Source organism: Populus nigra, chromosome 5, assembly GCF_951802175.1.
Source record: "Populus nigra chromosome 5, ddPopNigr1.1, whole genome shotgun sequence".
NCBI classification, from domain to species: Eukaryota; Viridiplantae; Streptophyta; class Magnoliopsida; order Malpighiales; family Salicaceae; genus Populus; species Populus nigra.
The window spans coordinates 11,238,458-11,244,457 of NC_084856.1; positions in this window are offsets into that span (position 1 = coordinate 11,238,458).

The window sequence follows — 6,000 nt, forward strand, 5'->3', positions numbered from 1 at the left end:
AATTATTTGATGAAATCTAATACAAGCATTCGATAAGAAAAATTTTAAGAAATTACATATTTGAATAATATAAATAAATACAAATACATTCAAATCAAGAAAAAATTGCATATCAAATCAATCTACTAGCTTTTCTTTTTTATATGCAGTTTTTTGAGCCTGTTTGTTTTTGCGTTTCAAAAGTATTTTTAAAAAAAATTGAATTTTTTTACTTTTGTTTTGGTTTTAAATTATTTTTTTTATTTTTAAATCATTTCGATACGCTGATATTATAAATAATTTTAAAAAAATAAAAAAATATTATTTTAATATATTTTCGAGTAAAAAATACTTTAAAAAACAACCACATTTTCAAATATGCTCGAAATAGAAGTTAGTATATTTTCGTTAAATCCTGAAATGTGACTTAATCCCAGAAAAATAGCAGAGAATTTCATTTTAAAACCGAGATTCTAAATAATGGTTTTGTTTAAAATCATGATTCAAGATTTTTTATATGTCATTCTTCTAAAATTTTATACCAACAGTGTTATTTTTCAAAAAAAAATCCAATTTTTCTATTCTCTTTTTTGAAGGTATAAAGAAAAGAAAGGCACTCTTTCTGTCAGAAACACGTGTCCAGCAGAAGACTTTGGTTCTATTGTTGTTCGTCCTTGATTCTTGCGTTGTAGAGTTTTTTTTTTAGGACTCTAGCATGGTAAAACAATAATAAAATAATATAGTGTAAAAAATATTTTAAAAGAGAGTATAATTTAGAAAACTGCGGATGATATCTGGGTAAATGTTATTCGTGTCTCTCTTAAATTGCAAAATTGATAAATACAAAATTTAATAAAAAGAAAAGGAAAAGGAGATAAAAAAAGAAAAAACAAAAAAAAAATTTTATCGAAGATGACACTATAAATATTGTTGGAAAGATATTAATGAGATGAATCCAATAACATTAAAATATATCACTAATAATAACTATAATGGATCATATAAATGGCTTGAAGGCAAATAAAACCTGATATTTTTGAATAACTCATAAATATAATCTTAAATTTTTTATTCAAATGATATAGTATTATAAATCTGAATGCATGTTGAAGAAGAGATAATTATATGTGTAAATTATATCTAAAAAACCAAACTCTAATAAATAAAAATATTCATATAGATGAAAACACGAAAAAATCAATAAAAAGGGTTGTAGTTGTTTTAACATTTATTCTCCTTTAAAAAAAGAAAGGCGCACTTACGTGTAAAAGTCCCCGTTAAAAGAAGCAAACTTTTCTTTCTTTAAAGAAAGCACAGCATAAAGCATTAGGTCGTGTCAAAAAGAGATTGGTAAAATGGTTAGTTTGCTCGTCCTACCAGCCTCGATCATTGCTAGCTTGCTGTCATCACTCAAAATCTATGTCGGCAAGGAAGCAACATCCTTCATGCCAACCACATCCAAGCATCGGCATGGAAAGAACAGTGCATGGTGGATGAATCGGGAAGCCCTGGCTGGCTCTACTTTATGTAAAGTTGAACATGTATCAAACGATGCGTTGCGTAGACTCGCGTGAGCTGCATGTGCACATCTCCTCCTCCTCCTCCTCCTCCTCCTTCATTTTTTTTTTTTTTTTTGTCATTGATGATGATCGGGTTATAGGTGTATTTGATATTATGCTAATTTTTGTGATTATAATTTGACAAAAATTATTTTATAAAAAACATGTTTATTTGAGGTTGATTTGGTATTTATATATATTTGGTTAAAACTATGGTTGAAATTGAGGTTAAATAAAAAGTAATTTACAGTGTTTAGTTAAGAATCCGTTTGTTTTCATGATTGCATTTGCTGTTGCAGCAAACCACAGAAACTTGATGTTTGGTAACATGTAAAACGTCTATTACTGTGCATGGACCCCACCATTAATAGCGTTTAAAACGCAGGGTTGTTAAAAGCAGCTCAATGCTGCTTTTAACTCGTGAAGTGGAGAGTGACTCCACTGTTCACGTGAACAGTGGAGTCACCCTCCATTGTTTCGGCCGGACCAGGTCCGATTCAAAGCCAAATGCATTGAACCCGGTCTGATCCAATAAAATAAAAAATATATTTTTTATTTTTAATTGTACGTGTTTTATTCAAAAAATTAGTGTTTAACATTATTCAATGACACTACATAAATTAGACGAAGATCGCTTAATGACGTAGCATTTGTAGAATTTGATCGCAATCCCGATTTTATTCCTGATGATATTCAACCTGATGTTGTTACGCGCTTAAGAAACCAAGGAAACTGTAATTCTTGTCGGATGTATTTCATACATGATGGAGTTATAGATAATTTAATGGAACAATAAAAAATATTTTATATAAAGTATTATTTATTTCATGATGTAATAGCAGTAATTAAATTTACAATATTTAAATTAAAAACCATCAATATAAATAAATATTTTTTGAAATTATTTTATAACCTCAATTTGAAAAGCATTCCTAACCAAACACATTAAACTATTTTTTTTCAACCATAATTTTAACCAAACATATATAAATACCAAATCAACCTCAACTAAAAGTACCTTTTATAAAAATAACTTTTTTGCAAATCACAACCACAAAACCTACTACAATACCAAACACGAATGCTTTTCAAATTGAGGTTATAAAATAACTAAAAAAGATATATATTAATATTGATGATTTTTAATTTAAATATTGTAAATTTAACTACTATTATTATATCATGAAATAAATAATACTTTATATAAAATATTTTTTATTGTTTTACTAAACTATCTACAATTTCATCATGTACGAAATTCATTCGACAAGGACTATAGTTTCCATGATTTTTTTAGTGTGCAACAAAATCAGGTAAAGTATCATCAGGAACAAAATTGAAATTATGATAAAATTCTGCAAATGCTACGTCATCATGCGATCTTCTTCTAATTTATGTAGTGTCATTCAATAATGTTAAACACTAGTTTTTCGAATAAAACACAATTAAAAATTAAAAAAATTAAATTTTTTTACTGAGTCGGACCTGGTCTAATGCATTTAGATTTAGGCCAAACCCGAACCAGCCATGAATAGTGAAGATGTTCTCCACTGTTCACTTTTGTAAAGTGAACAGTGGAGAGTGAATTAATTCACTTTCCATTGATGGCATAAGAAGAGAAGCAGCTTGAAGTTGCTTTTGATTATCCTGTGTTTTAAACGCAAATTCTAATGGGTCCCATAAATAGTAAATTACATTTTATAATTTACTAAATGGATTGGAAATTTTGTTCCAAATTATGGTTAATAAACACTTTTTTAGTAATCAAAATTAAAAGTTGGATTTATTCCTTTTTTTATTAAAACTTTATTTGAGTTTATTTTTCAATAAAAACTTTTTAACATGAAACATTGTGAATGAATAAAATATTAATCTCAAAAAAATCTTAGTTGATATGTTTCGGGAAATATAAAGCACCCTTTCTTATATAGAAAATAAACAATATTTTTTTGTAGTTTATATAATAGGAATATGAAAAGTTAAAATTAGATTCAAAGGCATCAAAAATTTTAGGGGAGAAATGAAATTAGATTCAAAAGCATCAAAAAATTTAGAGGAGAAATGACCTAAGTAAAGTGAGTTTAAGTTACACGTGATTTTGCTTAGCTTGGGCTTACATTTACAGTAAAATAATCTTTTTAACCATAGAGAATTATCTTTTTTTCCAACCTATTTTTGGACTTGGATTTAGGTTTATAATTATTTGGCTCGTAAATGGCTCATAAAAAATTACTTTTTGTCAACTCATTACTATATCTAACCCATGAATAAAGAGTTTGAACAATTTCTTCAACATAGGCAATTTATTCAAACAAAACATCAAATTTAAAGTAAAAGCTATTAGGTCTAATACTGATTTACAATGGGTAATTAAGATTGATAATGAAGGGAATTAACTCTAGTAATTATCAAAATTAATTTTATATTAGTTTTGGTTCCAAGATTCTCTATAGAAGGGGTTGAAGAAAGAGTGTTTCTAGATAATTTTAGGAATTCTTTACAAACTTTTAAACACTTCTTTACCTCTGCTTTTTTAGCTTTATTCTCTTTGTTTTTAAGCTCAGTTTCTCTTCTCAATTTTCCTCATACTTTACAGCTTAAGTTTAATCTTTGTAGGGATATATTTGAGTAAATTTTTCTTAAGTTTGTGTAACTTGTTTAGAAATGCAGCTAAACAAGATGATATTGTTAAAATTATAGGAGACTTATTGAAATTAATATATATTTGTATCAAGAGATAAACAGTAAAACATTAAAGACAAATGATTGATTCTTGAACAAATATTTAGCTTAATCAATTTTTAATTGTTTCAAAAAGGAAATGCCTACATTTTTTTTGTTTAAGTTTAAAATTTAATATATACTTGCTATGCATGCTATGACTATGTAGTATTGGATCCCAAAAAGGTCAAGATATGACTTAAAACCATGTATTATGTTTTTATCAAATATACTTATAATAGTAGTGCATATATCTTGTTCACAAGTCAAGTATTAAGAATATTTATCCTAATACTATTATAAAATTAAAGAATGTTAGATTATGTGAAGATGTATTTCTATTTAAGAAAGCACAAGAAAGTCGTTCACCTAAGAGAATGATTGATATTAGCTCAGGTTATCATCATTAATTAGAAGATGATGAAGTTAAGCCTAAAATAACTAAAATGACTTCTTAAAAAATAAACCTATGAGTTATTCAAAGACAATGTTATGCCCCGAAGCTTTTTATTGGAAGGAGGTAAACAATAGAGAAATTAAATTCATTATGAATAATTATATATGAGGACTAGTGGATCTTCCATCTAAAAGTAAACTATTATGATATAAGTGGATCTTTAAAATGAAAATGAAAGTTGTTGGAACTATTGACAAATACAATACAAGATTTGTTATTAAAAGATTCAAACAACAATAATATATAGACCTTTTTTGACATAAATTTTTCTATGCCAAGAGTAAATTTTATATGAACATTAATATCCACCACATTTATTAACAAGCTTGAAATATATTAAATAGATATAAAAATAACTTTCTTAAATGGTGACCTTATGAAGAGGTTTACATGGAATAACTTGAAGAGTTTTTTTTTAATAGAAAAAAAACCCTTCGAGTTGTTCCATGTAAAGTTTTTCATCAAGGTCAAGTCTATGAGTTTGTTAAATCACTATATGATTTGAAACAAACACCTAAATAATGTTATTGAAAATTTTTTAAAGTCATGTTGTCAAATGATTTCAAAATCAACGAAGTTGATAAATATATTTATGTAAAAAATACAAATGTAAGTGATGTCTTTATAGATTTGTACGTGGATGATATGCACATTTTAGACAATAATGATCACATGATCAAGTCTATTAAAAAATATTAACTAATAAGTTTGATATGACAAACTTGGGTATAAAAAATATCACATTAGAAATAAAAACTAATATGACATCTAATTAATTGATATTATCTCAATCTTTCCAGGAAAAAGTTTCAAACGCGAATGATAAAGAAGGACTTTGTCTCCAACATGAAACTCTTTTCTTGTAAGCATTCGGTCATGAAGACTCTTAGTCTTTTCTTTGCAAATCCTTGCATTCTCATAAGCATCATTTTGAATCTCTTCCAACTCTTGAATTGCAACTTTCTTGCAATCCCAGCAGCATCATAATCCATGTTACGTTGTTTAATGACCTAAAAAGCTTTATGTTCAAGCTCTACCAGTAAATGACATGCTTTCCCGTAAAGCATCCTATAAGGTGACATTTCTATAGGTGATTTGTAAAAAGTCTGATAAGCCCAAAGTGCATCACCAAGTTGTAGACTCCAATCTCGCTGGTTAGGTTGCATTGTCTTCTCCAAAATAAACTTGATTTCTCGATTTGAAATTTCAGCTTGGCCATTCGTTTGAGGGTGGTAGGCTGTTGAAGTCCGATGAGTCACATGATATTTGCGTAACAATGCTTCC